The 16,026-nt window shown below is 50.8% G+C and overlaps 1 protein-coding gene and 1 long non-coding RNA gene across 3 annotated transcripts in view; both read left to right on the top strand.

The window, feature by feature from the left end:
* Window positions 1-15,232, top strand: part of LOC134479922 (uncharacterized) — a 36,641-nt gene extending 21,409 nt beyond the window's left edge. The window contains exon 2 of the long non-coding RNA XR_010053837.1: window positions 49-15,232. This is a non-coding gene — a long non-coding RNA (uncharacterized LOC134479922). The remainder of the gene's footprint in view (window positions 1-48) is intronic.
* The window catches only part of Ago2 (argonaute RISC catalytic component 2), an 86,916-nt gene that overhangs the window by 21,584 nt on the left and 49,306 nt on the right, over window positions 1-16,026 (top strand). The window contains exon 1 of one of the 2 annotated variants that reach the window (XM_039080221.2): window positions 15,981-16,004. The gene's annotated coding sequence lies outside the window, so the exon portion shown is untranslated. 2 annotated transcript variants of the gene reach the window in all.

Raw genomic sequence — 16,026 nt, 5'->3', positions numbered from 1 at the left:
GGCAGAATCTTCCTGAAAGTGGAACCATAGTGCTGTCACCTGTGGCAGGCCATCAGCTGTGCACTGGGGACTCCGGTGTCCCATGTCCTTGAAAGTGTCCTTTCTCGGGTTTGTTTAAGTCAGTATTTGCACACATAATAAGCTCTCAAGCCTCCAGCATTGTTCTTAGGCACTGTGCCAATGTCCTTTTAAGTTCTCCCCCTCCCCCAATATCTTTTTAAAAATTGTGTGTGTGTGTGTGTGTGCGCGGGTGTGTCCCTGGAGGTCAGGAGAGGTATCAGACCCCTGAAGCTGGGTCTGTAGGTGGGTATGAGCCATCTATTGTAAGTGCTGGGAACTGAACTCAGGTCCTAGAAGTGAAGCAAATGTTCTCAACTGCTGAGCCGTCTCTCCAGACACTGATTTCAAGTTCTTAGAGATCCCTCCCAACTGGGAGAAAGCTGCCCCATGCAGATGCTCCATTGCCTACAAATGTCCCATTTCCCCAGTGTACCTTTACGCCATCACATTCCTCACTGTGCCTGCCTTCCTCAGGCCTCTGGGCAGTGGCCAGCCAAGTGACTCACTCGGCTTCAGTTCCCTCTGCCCATCTATACAGTTGGTGCTCTGCTCGCCTCCCTGAAGATGGGGTCTTGTCCAGCAGGTTTCTTCCACATGTCCCTAAGGGCCGTGGAATGACCGCCCTAGTGCACCTCCCACTGTCCAAGGGAAGTCACCTGAATTTGGAAGGAATGTGCAGGCCTGTGTTACCCTCGAGCCCGAAGCTCCAACGTAGGAACAGCATGGGTGCGCCGCTCAAGTGCAGAGTGAAGAGGCCAGGAAATGGCTTGCCCGTGTGGCCAAGCAGAGCCAGGGGAGTGAATGTGGAGGGATGAAGCTGAAGAGCTCACAAGGCCCACCACGAGATGAAGAACCACAGGCAACTCATGACTGCCTCATGTCAGTCAGTCTTCAGGGACAAGCTCTCACAGGGAATCCAAACCCAGGCAGTCACCCCCAAACACTTGTTACAAGCAACAATAAATGGGCTTAGCAGGGTGGGGTGTGTGTGTGGTGGTATGTGTATGTGTGGGTGTGGTGGTTGTGTGTGTTGGGGGAGGGTTGGGGTATGTGGGGGTGAGAATTTTAGGAGTCGGGACACAGGAATTGGAGTGGGAAGAGGGCGTGGTGGACATGATGTAAATATAGTACTCATGTATGAAGTTGTGAAGATGTGTCTCTGCTAGAGCCTATTGGGGAACGCCATAAAGGTCCTTTAAAGGACAGCAGTCAGGGCCTGCTTCCTGCACAGCCCAGAATTGAAACCACCTGCATGGAGGACTGCTGTTCTTCAGTGTTCTGAGGAATGGGGGAGCAGCTTTAATTTATTTTAAATTGCAAGCCTGTCTGTCCTCAGGAAGGAATCGATTAAAGAGGCCAAACAGCCCTGTGGATTGTATCTGCTTGATTTCAACAATTTACTCCCTAATTAATTATTCTGACTAGGAAAAAAAATTGCCCTCTATGGGATGCCAGTATTTAGAAGTGACATTTCAAATAGCTGGTGGGAAAATTGAGGACATTTTCTGTTTTCTGTCACTTGTTAAATTTGCTTTTGAGATGCTCCTCCGGGGGCTGTATTAGGTCCAACCTAGGGACTTAAAGTGAAGTGTTCATTCCACAGGACCCATTGAGCTACGATGGGTGGCGGTGGGGTGGCTGTAAGGGAAGCCTCACTCCCCTGGACAAAGCTGTGGCTACTGTGGTTTTTCAGTTCTTATATTTGGTGGGAGGAACATTGAATGTTGTCTGGAGGGAATATCATGGATATGTGTCTCACTATTCCAGGTGTGAAAGTCTCAACGTTACAGATGTGCTCTGTCTTCTGAGTGTGAAGTGGTATTTCTGTTTATTGTAATTTAAGACGAATGTGAGGATTTTCTTGCAATTGAAATGCTCCTGAAACAAGACACCGTACTTGTAAGCCGTCCACTGAAGGTCACATGACAGCCACCCTAGCTCATCTAGGATAGTGAATGGTCCTGCTTTGGCGTGTTATGGGAGCTCTTTACCACAAGCAGAAGCAGGAGTAGCATGTTCTCTATGCAGTTTTAGCATCAGTTTTCCTCTAGACAAGGACTCTCCTGTGTCTGTAGACAGGGTGGTCTCAGAGGGTCGCACAGGTCCACCATAACACAGGAGTCTCCCTTCTGCTTTCTTTCAATACTGGGGTTGAGCCCAGAGCCTTGTGCACGTTAAGCAAGCATTCTACCGACTGAGTTACATACTCAGCCTTGGCTGACTTCTCCTGCACAAAAGGTACTCAGGCTCATCCTGTACTCCATGCAGCTGCTCACAGATTGAACTGCAGTGCCTTCAGCCTGGAGGGAAAGGGTTTGAGTGTCATTCTGTGGCTCTCCACAGCTGGCATTCTGCCCACCTTCTTCCTCACCACTAAGGGAACTTGAATACATTCAGCACATTCTAGACTCTCTTTGGTATTTTAAGTGTGGAAGGCAAAAGGGAAGATCCAGTGGTGGTGCCTACGATTTGTCGCCATGACAGGCACATGGTGAGTGGAACTGTTTGTCGTGGGGTCTTGGTATCTCTGTGACACAGATTCAGAGGCCTTGCCTGTTTGGAGAGGGGGCGGTGGGACTTGGAGCTAGCCAGTGTAGATGTCACTCAGGCTTTGACTGGTCACTTTAGTGGGAACACAGAGTAGGCCACTGAGAGATTCAAGTGACATGGGCCTGGAGTGGTCAAAGTATACGGAACATTCGAAACCCTGTGGCTGAAGAAGATCCCGTCCTGGCTATATTGGGGCAGAGCTGCCTGTTGAACACAGCCCTACAGATTCTGGTTTTTGAGGATGGTTGTAGGAGAAGAAGCTGAAGAACACAGGTATCTGACTGCCAGCTATGGCTGTAGTCTTAGGTAGGGTTTTATTGCTATAAAGAGACACCATGACCATGGCAACTCTTGTTAAGGAAGGAAAACTTTTAATCACGGCTGGCTTACAGTTTCAGCAGTTCAGTTCATTATCATCATGGTGGGAAACATGGCAGTGTGTGGGCAGATTTGGTGCTGGAGGAACCAAGAGTTCTATATCTTGATCTGAAGACTGGATATGTTTCCTACTAGGCCAAGCTTGAGCATTCAGACATTAAAGTCCCACCTCCACAGTGACACACTTCCTCTGACAAGGCCACACTGCCTCCATTAAGGTCACACCTTCTCATGCCTCTTCCTATGCCAAGCATATTCAATCCACCACAACTGTCTTGAGTGGGTAGGGGTTAAACTGAAGCTCTAACTTACTTACTGCAAGAGCACCTCTATTCGCATTATGGGTTGGGAGGACACGAGTGGATTAGGAGACAGAGAGGCATGGACAGTTGATGGGATCTAAGCTTTTGTTCTGCAGTGGATGTCTAGTGGCTGGCTTGATGTTCTTTACAGAAAGCCCTGAATGTGTAACCGTAGGCCTAGCATTATTTTCTCTTTGCTCTTGGACAGTATTATGCCCCTGGGGTCTGTGCCTTTCTTTCAAACTTTTGGGGTCTTGGCTGGTTTTGTTCCTTTGAAGAGACAGGTTTATTGTACTTGTGTGCTGCTGAGAGTGACCTGCCATAGACGGGGTGTTTCCAGCATGAGCACTAGTCTGTAAGCAGAAGGCTGCTCCTTGATCATGTTGTAAAATTATAAATAATAAAACTTCCTTTTGCCCCATTAGGTCCGGCTTCACAGCGCCCCAAGGTGTCTGGTAGATATCTTAATTCTCAGTCAGCAAAGCGTCTCACCTGCTCTGCTCCATCCTGTATCACACTGCCGAAGGCCTCTCTCTGAGCCTGGCAACAATCTCTCTACCCATCCAGTTCCTAAGGCAGGCTGTCACCATGCCAGAAATATACATCTCAATTCCGTGGTGGCTTAGTGTCTCTGGCCGCCACATACTCTCTTAAATTTAATTTGCCACAAAAAAGAGCACACAGCACAATAACCTCTGATCTAATTGATAAGATGTAATTGCCCACCTAGACATACAAAGCTCTGTACACATCCATCCCTTAAGAACATTCATAGCAACCTGTAAAGGTACAGAGTGGAATCTTAACATCCGCCTCCGTGTTTTCTCCACGGCTTCTTCTCCAGTCTCCTTCCGTTCCAGTCTCCTCCTCTTCCCTCAGACTTTTTTCCCCACCCATCCTTCCTTCTTGTCCAATGACAGGCACCGTTCTATCTTGTACCAGCCTTCAGCTGAATGACGTCATCCTACATGGTCAAGTATCTACAGTTCCCCCAAAGAGCAGGCAGGAAGGTGCAGGTTGGGTGAGGGGTGACTGCGGGCTCTGCTGCCATCCTGCAGTCAGAAGCAAAGTCGGAGGGAGGAATGGGAGAAGAGGTCAGTAGGAGGACTTGCTGGGGGTGTGCCTAAAGGACACTGGTGTGCCCTGAGGTACCACAGGAAATGGGAGATCCGGCACAAGTGTGCTCATCCCACCTCAGCCTCCTGAGTAGTCACAAGGAGTGTGCTTCCTCAGACCAGGCTGGCCTCGAACTCACAGGGATCAGCTTGCCTCCAGCGTGCTGGGATGAGAGGCCTGTGCCACCACATTCTTGTTTCGTAATGTTTCTCAATTCATCACACCCATAATGTGGTGGTAGCAAAAGACTATCTCACGGAGCTATCTTCCATGTCCAGGAGACAAGTTCAGTGTACCCAGAGCACTGTGGTTATTAGTGAATTTGTCTTTAGGCAATGGCTTTGTGGGCTTGTGGGACACTGTCGAGGTTGTCAAAAGATGGTTCTCTCGGAGCAGGTTCTTACTAAGTCTGCCTACCTGCATGACATTAACATGGGGGCCATAGGCAGCAAGCTGTGGAACCAACCACCCTGCTTAGCTGGGCTCAGTGTCATGGGAGGAGTGTATGTCTCCAGGTTCATATCAGCAGGTTGAACACAGTAGAGGAAGCTGCACAGGAGAACCCAGGTTGTGGATATGGTGTGCAGAAATTCTGGGTACCAGAGGGCTTTGAGGAGAGGTGACAGCTGCCTCAGTTACCCATTGGAGGCTGCTTCCCATGGTACAGGTGTTCCTAGGAAGTCAGCCTCGCAGAGCACAGAGGGCTTGCCAGGGGCACACTGGAACTCATCAGCCCTGGGGTCCGGGCAGTTTAGTGTGGTCCAAGGCACGGTGGAAGCTATGGAGACACCCACCACTGACTTAACCAAGGAAGTGGGGCTTAGTATCTGGCCTGAAAGAGAAAAGGAGGGGCACCTGAGTTCAGTCTGGTGACAGCAGGCATGATGGACAACAAGCAGTTCATTTTAGGGCCTGGCTTTTCTCTGCGGTTTGCTGGCAAATTGGGGAAACTGCTCTGTGAGACTTGACTCTGGTGGGGCAAGTGGTGGAGGTTTGAGATGACACTGTCAGTGTCTTACTTACTGCTATGGGGGACATGTGCCCCCTTCCTGCAGCTGGTCTCACCCCTCCCCCACCTCACCTTTCTATGTTAGATCATGTAGCGTGATGAGCTCTGAGGCACACAGGTGATCAGAGGACAGCATGAGCCTTGCAGCCTGGGCCCTGGCTGGCACTGCTGTCTGCCAAGATGTCCCCGACAGAAGGGCCGTTTGCCAGTTCTCCTGGGTGGTAGGTAATGCCTTGGCTTGAGAAAGGGCCTGTGTTGAGTAGGTTAGTAGATGTTCATAGGTTCTGCTACCTCAATGGAAAATATGACATTCGTTCTTTCCAAGACAGGCAGAGGGCCAAGGCTTGGTCTCAGACCTGTGTGGTAGAACTGAGACGTGAGGGGGGCACCCTGCTTTCTCTTCCTTCTGGACCTCCCACATCTGCTCAGGTGCCCTGCCACAACTGCAGCTCCAGCTCACACCTGCCGGTTTCTGGGGTAGCATTTTTCTCCCGATTGTCTTTCTATTAAAATGCATCTAGTCTCACAGATCGTGAGGAGAACCAGACTTAAGCAGACTCCAGTGGATGACTGGTCATGGCCTGGTAGAGATTCAAGTTTGAGGTCTCTGTGTGTCCTCAGCTCAGACTGGGAAGCAAGTGGTGAGGAAGCCCTGGTCCAACCTATGCACACTGCTGTTGGACAGACACGTTCCCAAAAAGGAGTTCAAACAGTGGTGGCCAGGCCTGGTCCTGCCATGTTGTTGGTTGTTATTAATGCTGATAATATGTGCAGATAGAGCACAAGCAAAGTTGAACCACACTACTCTCCTTAGTAGGTGAAGGCTGGCCCTCTCGTTAGCAGGAGGGGTGCAGCACAGAAAACAGGATTGTACGGCTGCCGCCCTGTTGACCCTGCAGCTCACAGAGCCTGAGCAGCACCGGGCTGCCAGCAGTGTGGGCAGCCTCTTCCCTTGAGGTGTCTGGTGAGACGTGTGTCAAATGGGGTGGCTCTGTCTCTTCCTCAGAGAGTGGTTAAGTACCATGCATGTGGAAAGTCCGGGGAGGAATCTTCCTAGTAGTAGATGGAGGAGCTCGGGTGGAATGTGGACCCCTGGCCAGGGAGTCAGCCCTAGGCAGGGCTGTTATTTCCACACAGTTGTATTTTCAGTTGTGCAGGTCCACTGTGAACTCCCCTAGCCATGGTGTGAGCCCAGAGTGGGGTTTTGGACCTGGCGGTATTCCTGGCTTTGGGGTGGAAGAGCAGGACCCCTGGCTGGACAGGGTCCCAGGAGCTGGAAAGCACCAGGATCTCCCCAGGACTGTAACTATGAAGAACCTTCGTGTGTCCCACTCGGGAACGTGCAGTTTGAACCAGCCCACTATGGACCTCGAGCTGGGAGTATTCCTAGGTCTCTCTTTGTGAAAGGGAGCAGTGGCTGCTCACGATTTCCTTTTTGTGAGCTTTGTCATGGTTAGTTGAGAATGAGTCTTGCTGGATAGCCAAGAGTAACCTTGATCTTCTTGCCTCCACTTCCCAGGTGCTGGGGTTACAGAAATGTACCTCACACCCAGCAAGAGCTGCCCTTGCTAATTACAGCTGTCAAGTTGAGTCCTTTTTTTTTTTTTTTTTAATGTCAGCTGCCAAGGATGAGGACCCTTCTTTGCATAAAGGCATTGTCTGCAGATCTACTTTCTTTATGACAGTCCTCAGAGGCTGTGGAATAGTTCACACTTTGGTCTGTAGTCTGCTACTAGGAGTGGGTCTGCCATTTGGCCCAGGAGCCCGGGCCCTTCTCATGCCAGTAAGCACGTAGAGGTATGAAGTGAATTTGAGTAGGCGTAGACATGCTGAAGCCTTGGAAAGTGTAAGCGCCCCTGCCTCACCTGAGAAGAGGCTGACTGTGCAGAATCACAGTCCCTCCCGAAGGCTTGGGATTCCCTGTAAAGACTGGCAGTGTTGGATTATAAATCAGTAGTTTTACTGTTATGGCCACTGACATCAGCTACTTTTATTTCCCTGTGCATCCAACCAGTCCACAGTTGTGCATAAAGAGACACAGGTCTCATGATCAGGCTGCTTACAGTCTAGTAAGAGGCAGACTCTGACCCTAGGATCATAAAGTGTGGTGACTCCGGACTTAAGGAAAGCTAGAGTGAGACATTCTGCTCAGCTTCCTCAAGTTACCCCAAGGCTCACTGTGGGACAGTTTTAAGCAGGTGCTCAGTGGCTGGGCCACCTTGTGGCAGTTATATCAGGAAGAGTGACAGTGGTGCAGTTATGGGTAGCTGGCCCCGAAGCCAACTTTCTTCAGCAGCTCCTCTTTGGTGTGGTAGTTTGAATAGTGCAGAGGAAGAGTTGCTGGGCCTGTGTTTAACTTGTGAGGGGACGGCTCAGAATTTACTAGGCAAAACTATTTTTGAGATGGGTTTGGGGGCCATTTCTCAAAGAGGTTCATGGTTGGAGTTTCATACTGAAACACAAAAGCCATTGAAAACCCACTGTAAACCAGCTGTTTCAGTTTGAGATGAAATGAGTGGCCGGACCTACGCATGGGGTGTCACTGTCACAGCTGATCCGGAGCTGCGTGTGCCCCTGCACTCACATGGCACATCCTATCTCCTGCTGAAATAAGGTCAACATATATTTAGCTGATTACTCATTAAACCAAAAGGGCCACATGAGCAATTGTAGTACTGCACCGTCTGGGCCCCTCAGAGAAACCTCCCCTACCCAGCACCCTCACACCCCTCAGTGTCTGCTCCCCAAGGGCCTCACTTCCTGTCTCACCCAAACGAGTTATGATACAATAGAAGATTTCCCAGAGGGTTTTTTTTTTTTAAATCAGGTGTGATCAAAGCAAAAGACTCCTAGACAGCTAGTAACGTTCAAGGATGGCAGGTTTCTAGAGAACGGTCTCTGTTTCCTTTCCTCTCAGGCAGAGGGATAGCCTCATTCCCCACTACACAGGAGAAAGGACCTCACTGAAGGGCCTTGTGATAGGAACAAGAGATTTATCAGGACATTAGGTGGTGGCCGGAATTCCTGGTTGTATGTCTCCAAGCCTGTGTACTCTGGAACATTTAAATTCTGTAGTGGCCCCAAACAGCTTCTGAGATCAAACTATCCCATTCTAAGGCACACCAGTAACCACTCTGTGGTCAGTCTCCTAGGGTCAAGACTGTCACAGCCAGCAGTGCTAGGATGGTCACCCTTTTTGCCGTAGCTTTCTCAGCTGCATCTCAGCAGTGTTTGCTAAGTCTGGACCCGGAGCCAGGACCTGGAAGAGCAAAAGCTCCCTCCCTCCTTCCTGCTCCGGTTATGTTAAACCCTCTCATGTCCTTGCCTGCTTGCTCGGCTTACAGTCGAGTTTGCCAAGCCGTGGGAGTCAGAACTGGGATGGGAGGTGTCTGACCACAAGCACGGTTCCAGTCCAAGCCGTACTTGGCCAGATGCGAGGCAGACGTGAGCTTGAGTGTTCCTGTGTTGAAAGGCGCTCCTGAAGCAGGGCAGGCTTTGGGTTTGGAGTCCTCACTGGTTGGTGGTTACCCAAGTCTTCCCCGACAGTGGTTCTACACTAGTTCTGCTGACGGTGCATGGTTCCTTCTCCAGCCATGGAGCAGATGGCCCTGGCTCCATTCTTGGTACACACTCTAGGCATCTCTTTCTTGGTCCAAAAAGACTGACTGTGTTTACCGTAGCTCTGTCAGTGTGGGTGGCATGTGCACGACAGCCGGATTGTCAACTATGTACTGCATCCTGAGTCTCCAGAACCTACTGTCAGTCTGTGCTCCTGCAAGCTGTCAGATCTGTCCTGGGGCCTGTAATGTCCAACTTGGGCCTGGACAACAGTCCTGCCTGACTGTCGCCTAGCCGAGAACCCAGGCAAGCCAGGCAAGCCACCCAACCCGAAAAAGTCTGTAGACACTTTCCTGTGTGTGAGCTTGACCGTGGCAGAGAGGCGCTGGTGTCCATGCCTGGCGTGGCCCAGGGTGTGGCACGGTACTCAGCTTCCTGGCTGTGTGTCACATTCTTTTCATTCATAATTTCTGGCCAGTGTTCAGCGCAAGCACAGAGTTCTACAAGGCAGAGGAGCTGTGTGCCTTCAAAGGTACTTGCTTTGAAACCCAGCCCTGGAACGAACTGTGCAATCACGCAGTGTTCCATCTCCCTCCATGGATGCCTGGGGCTGGCTACGCTGGGTCCTGAAGGAAGAGCCCTGGGTTCCACTCCCCCTGGGGTTGCTTGGCTAGGTTGGAATTTAGTATGGCACAGATGTCATATTCACAGCTGTCCACCTGCTTCAGCTTTCAGGATGCTAGAATACAGGCTGTAGCCAGCACATCTGGCTTGTCATTGCTTCTTAAGCCACTGTGTGTGGTGGGAATTTTCATAAGGAGTGTGTGTGCGCGTGTGTGTGCACGCGTGTGGACAGGTTAACACAAGAGGTTGTCATCAGGTGTCTCGATTTTTTTAAAGACAGTGTCTTTGAACCTGGCACACACCAATTGGCTAGACTGGCAGACCAGCCCGAGGAATCTGTTACTTTTGGCCCTCCAAGTGGCTTTTCTAATAAGCCCTGGGGCTCTGAGCTCAGGTCCCCATGCTGTCTTGGCAAGTGCTTTACTGGCAGCTACCCCCACGCCCACTCCCTCCTGTAAGTCACCCAGGAGTGAAGTCATGCAACCTTTGTTCTGTTTAAAGGTCATACAGCTCATACTTAGATGTCATGGCAAGACTGCTTTCAGCAGGTGGGTGGTGACAGGAAGCAGCCTTCTGGGAAGGGTGGCAGCTGTCCTCTATGCTTCCCTTTTCCCCCAACTCCCATTGAACCCCTCAGATCTGGGGTTCAGTAGCCCCTTATGTCTCTGTGCATGTAGACCTGAACCTGGCCGATGATTCAGCACACTGTGCAAGCAAGGGGTGGGAATTTTCTCCTGGTTTCCCAGGTGACTTCCTGCTCCGCTCCGTGTGGTTTGTCACATGACACCTGTGGTCTTCAGCTGGCACAGGTATACAGTGGCAGCAAGATGCATGCTTGCTGCACAGTAGGCGCTTAATGAAAGCCTGACCATGGGGGTGGGGATGCGGGAGTTGTGTTAGCTGAGCAGGTTGAAGGTTTGTTTTAAAAAGGTGTGTTGTTCATGCCTGTGTGTCTTTGTGTGCCCTGGGAGAGCAGGTGCCCCTGAAGTTGGAATTGCAGCCCTTGTGAGCTGCCCTGTATGGGTGCTGGGAGCCATCGCTCGAGCCCTTGAACAATTGTTCGTTTTTGTTGTTTTATTGTTTGGGGGTTTTGTTGTTGTTGTTGTTGTTTGTTTTCCTAGTTGACAGTGTCTCCCTATGTAGGTAGCACAGGCTAGCCTCTTTAACTCATGATCCTCCTGTCTCAGTCTCCTGCATTCCGGGATTGTGAGTGCACACCCCCACTCCTATGGTTAATTCTATAGAAAATCTCTGGACAGTCATATCCATCTGCTTTCACACTTCCCAGAGTGGTTTGTCTCCACATGGGCCCATACACTTGCATACGAGAGCATATGGAATGCCTAGTGTCGTGTCCCAGGGCCACATGATAGCTACATGTGTGTGCATGCCAGGATGTCATGTGGAGGTGCCACTGTCAGGCCTCCTCAGGACACCAGTCTCCTGATTCAAACTTGATGCCGCCCATGCCAGCAGCCTGCATGATGAGCAGACGCAGGAGAGGCTGGTTGCCATGGCAGTGGTAAATGGTGAACTGACGCACATTGTTGCAGCCATGGAGATAGCAGAGCCCCTATCATGTCTGCAGGGTGCTGGCCTGACTTCCCAGCTGCTCCTGCCTCAGGAGGGCAAGTGCCACCATTTCTGAATGGCCCCTAGAGAGAAACAGTTAACCTGCTCATCCCCCATAGTCAGTCTGAGGGCAGGTTTACTGTTTTCAGGATCTGGGTACCAGCTTCTGCCTAGAGACCCAGGGAAGCTGGTTCTCACATGTTCAGATCACGAGTTCCTTTGTCAGCCTGGTGACGCTGGTGTGGGAATTTTTTCTAGAATAATGATTTTCATGGCAGAAACAAAATATATAGGCTGATAGATCAAATGAGTCATACTGAATTAAAGCCATCAAAATACCAAATCTAATATGTGATACAAAATAAAGGACTTCTTTATCATACATAACCGCAGAGTCCTGAGGGCGATGGGGAACACACTACAGTGCTAGCAAGGGTGGTGGCCACGGGCCAGCTGGGCCTCTTGCCACCTGATACTGTGTCGAGGACAGGTACTGGGGCAGACAGGACTAAGCTTTCCCGGGATGACTTGCGGTGCCAGGTTTTGAGTGTGGCATTCATTCATCCTGAAGGAGAGATGGTCAGAATGCTGGGCTGGGATAGACAGCTGGTCTAGCATTAGAAGGCCCTGGGTTCAAACCCCACTCTATAGATGTGGTGATGTATACCTGTGATCTTAGCACTGGTAAGCTAGAGGCAGGAAGATCGGGAGTTCAATGTCAGCCTTGTCTACAAAGCAAGTTTGAGGCTAACCTAGGTTACACGAGACCATCTGGGAAGAAGGAAAGGGAGAAAGGAGAAGAGAAAGAAAGGAAAGAAAGTCTCAGAACTCAGTGTGGAGTTGCAGTGTGGGGAGGGAATGCTGGAGTGAGGGTAGCTGGAGGGGGACCCGCAGAATGCACGCAGCCTCTAGCTCCCATTGGTTCCTTGTGTCCACGGCACACTGGTGCCAGAAGGTGTCATCCATACAGGGATGGCCTATGCTTGTCTCTTAAGCCAGACAGGCCAGGAAGACGAGCAGGTCAGCACTGAGGGAGGGTGCTGTTGGAGTTCCCACTGTGGGGCCTGGTTTCTGTCCCAGGATGAAGGGAGATAGAGGTGTGTTCTCTCAGGGGCATCGGCCCAGACTCTGTGGTCCAGGGGGAGTTTGGAAAACACTAAGGTAGTTTGGAGGCTCTGGGCATGGGTATAATGTGAAAGGAAGGATGGGGGTTGGGGTGGAAAAACCCGGGCAGGTCTAGCTGGGGCATGTGTACTTAGAAGGCTCATTTTACAGGGATTGTCTTGTGGTGACTTTCTCTGCGGTTTTATTCTACTTTCCTCTGTCTTCTGTCATTTTTTATTATCAAGGTTGAAGAGAATAAGGTGTATTACACAGTACTGGCGCTGCTTCAGTTCTACTGTGGGTAGAAGCCAGGCCCCTTCACTCACTGGTCCCTGGCTGGCTAAGAACATTCCTGAGGGCCTGTGCAGGGGGTCAGGCCAGGTGAGGAGCAGGGCACAGGGCAGCCTGGACCCCTGTTCCCTAAGCCTGTAAGGAGAGGGAGTATAGGTTTTTCCAGAAGGCACCATGACCTTCCTTGGTAGTGGTTTGTGGCCAAGCATTGGTCACCATCCTGCAGCAGGGCTCCTGGGTAGGGGACAATCTGTCTACCACCCACTTCCTGACTGCCCTAGGAGGAATGGGCTGGGTGGGCCTTTTGTTGTTTGTTTGTTTGTTTGTCAGTCCTGGTGTGGGAGGCTGAGGTCAGATCTGTGCCAGGGACCCAGAGTATCCCAAGCCTACAGGTGTGTGGTATGTTGCTTCCAGGACCTGCCCATGACCTAGTACCCTGTTCCTGATGGTTCCACTCCATGTTCATTGTCTGAAGCTGGTGTTTGTGCCTAAACTGAGCACACAGGCTTAGCAAATGTTTCCAGAGTGCAGCACTGTCTCTTAGAGGGAGGCTGGGGCTATGTGCCAGGTGTGAGAGTGGTCGGCCTAGGGCAAGGGTCTTAGCATCCTCTCCCTGTGCAGATCCCCCATGTGCCTTGGGACTTTTGAGGCCATCCTGTACTGCGGCAGGCTAGGCCTCTTTTGGCATCTGTCACAAACAGCAGATCTTTTGGTCTCCTGGACGCAGTTGCTCATACAGGAAGTCGGTTACTCATTCTCTGTGTTTCCCTTTCGCTGTTTGTGATGGAGCTCTAAAAATGGAGCTCTAAAACAAATGTGCTAAGTGATCAGCAAGTAGGCAAACACTGGGTGCCTGCGCTGTTGTTGGCGTCACGCTGGGACTGAGTCCTGGGAGTCTCCCTGCCAGGGAACCCTCTCCAGGGAGCGAGTGGATCTGGGTGGATGTATCATCCAGGGGTTGAGGGGTGGCACTGCCCCTCCCCCGGGCCTCCCGAGAAGGCAGCTGGAAACATGCAGAACAAGGGTAGGAGACCAGGTGCCAAGCAGAGTGTCTGGGTGCTATGGGGGGAGGGTTGGGGGAGAAAGGACATTGGCTATGCCTGGGGTATAGAGAGGGTGGGGCCAGTCACCAGGGAGTCTTTGATGCTTCCCCTCACTTAAATCTCAATATCGTCAGTGTCAGACTAAAGGGCTGAAGGGGGTGTGCCGCCTTTCCTCTCTTCAAGCTTGGCACATTACTGTGGGGTCCAGAGTCTCTACCTCACAAGCTTAGCTGTTTCGCTGATCTCCTTTCTCTTAGGAGCTCTGTGCTCATGGGGAGCCAGCTTCTCTCCAGGGCTTTGGGTCTCAACCTCCTGCTTGTTTGGCAGTGTGCACTTGGGGCTCCCCGGGAGTGATAAAAATAGGCCTCTGGTGTCTCAGAAGAGGGATCACGGGATCACAGTACTTAGGAAGAGGTCTAGGCCGGAGAACTTGTATGAGCAAAATATGATTTTCTGTTCTCCGTGGCTTTCTATGAAGTGACTGCCTTGTCATTCTTTGCAGAAGTAATGGAAACAGTATCTTGTGAAATTATGCTTCACGTTTCCTTGTTCCCTTTATTAATTCTCCTGCAGCCCCAGCCAGCTAGTGATACTCTGCAGTTCCAGTAGCTGGCCATCGGGGGTGGGCTTCCCAGTGACCTGAGAAGTGAAAGTCTGAAAAGAAACTGTGGCCAGGTCTAGGTGCTGAGGCCACATCAACTGTGACAGGAGAGAGGGTCCTGGGCTGTGCTCCTTTGTCGCCTTTTTAAGCTGATCATTGGCTCTCACAGTGTCTGAGCTTCCTGACTCTGGTTTGACCGATCCTGTTCTAAGCTTCCTTCCTCTACTTGGAGCAGTGGAGACCACCTAAGAGCAGGGTCCACAGTCTATTGGCTGTTCTTTGCTAAGTCTTCTTTTGACCTGAAGGACAGGTTTGTTGAGCTTATCTGGATAGTCTGTGTCCCGATCAAGGTCTGTGGAGGGAAGGGTAGTGGGTGTCCTGGTGAGCTAATGAAAACTGACTTCCTCCTGCTGGGTGACGCTCATCCAGAAAGGAGAAGCCCATGCGAGGAGAACAGTTTTTCTCCTCCTTTTAAGGCTCCTTGACACGTCCGGGCCTTAAGGGGGCTGGTGGTTGAGTGCCTGCTTTCAAATCTGTAACTATGTTACCTCTGAAGTCAAGTGAGTGTAGACGAGAGGCTTCGTCACTTCTGCGCTGCTCAGCTAAGTGGTTCTTTAGCTTTCTTGGAGAAACAAAACAGAAAGTGAGCAAGCCTGGGACTCCCGAGACAGCTGGCAAGTACTGTTTTTGGTGGAGTGTTTATTCCCAGTGATTGTCAATGGGCATTGTGGCGTTTTAAAAATGCAGGCGGCTGGGGCTGGAGAGGTGGCTCAGCGGTTAAGAGCACCCAACTGCTCTTCCAGAGGTCCTGAGTTCAATTCCCAGCAACCACATGGTGGCTCACAACCATCTGTAAACAGATCCGATGCCCTCTTCTGGTGTGTCTGAAGACAACTACAGTGTACTTATACATAATTAATGAATAAATCTTTAAAAAAAATGCAGGCGGCTTATCTCTTGAAACAGGATGTTTAAATGAAAATTACAAGTGGTCTGTTATCAAACAAATACGTAGTTGTGTTTTTCCTAAATTTGTTATTCGTCATCTACTGGCTTTGGAGTTCATGTGACACTTTCCCATGTCCACAGCAAAAGTAGGCAACAGTGTCACAGTATGCATGTGCTCGGGAGACACACAGGAGAGTAGCTGTAAGTTGGAGGCCAGCCTGTTCTCTGGTGACTTCCAGGCCGGCTGGGACTGTAGAGCAAGGCAGGGTTTGAGGACTTGAAAAGTATCGGGGGTACCTTTGCCTTGGCATTTATGGCTTGTGTCACAGATAAGTCTGGTCTGGTGGGTCTTGCTTTCCTTACTGCTAAGTCACTATTCCAGGGCTTCAATTCCCCATGGACAGCACAGGTAAACTGAACGATTGTGGTAATCTGACTCACCCCAGCGCACCCTAAGTTGATGGCTGGCTTAGTGTTAAAACACCACCTCTGCAAAGCAGCTTGGTCCATTGCTGGGGTGAGGTTCTTGAGTGGGGATTTCCACGGCCTGAGCTTGTGTGAGCCCGTATAGCCTATGGAAGTCACAAAATGGCACAGGTGCTGTGAATGCTGCTGGGGCCGTGGGGCGTGGGGCGTGGGGTGTGGGGCATGGGGGGGTGATGCTTGAACTCGATATGTGATCATTTGCAGGAAAGCTGGGCTGTCTGGACCCAGGCCTCTGATTGCTAAGGGTACCTTATAGAGACTCCGTCTCCCTTGCTTCCTTGCACAGTGTCAGAGTTCATTCAGTGTGCCCTGGCTTCCCTTGTACCCTCTCAGACCTTGGGATGGCAACACAGTATCCTGGGGTAAGAATAAAGGAAATGAAGA

The sequence above is a fragment of the Rattus norvegicus genome, chromosome 7 (genome assembly GCF_036323735.1).
Source record: "Rattus norvegicus strain BN/NHsdMcwi chromosome 7, GRCr8, whole genome shotgun sequence".
NCBI lineage: Eukaryota > Metazoa > Chordata > Mammalia > Rodentia > Muridae > Rattus > Rattus norvegicus.
This window is presented reverse-complemented; position numbering and strand designations above follow the sequence as displayed.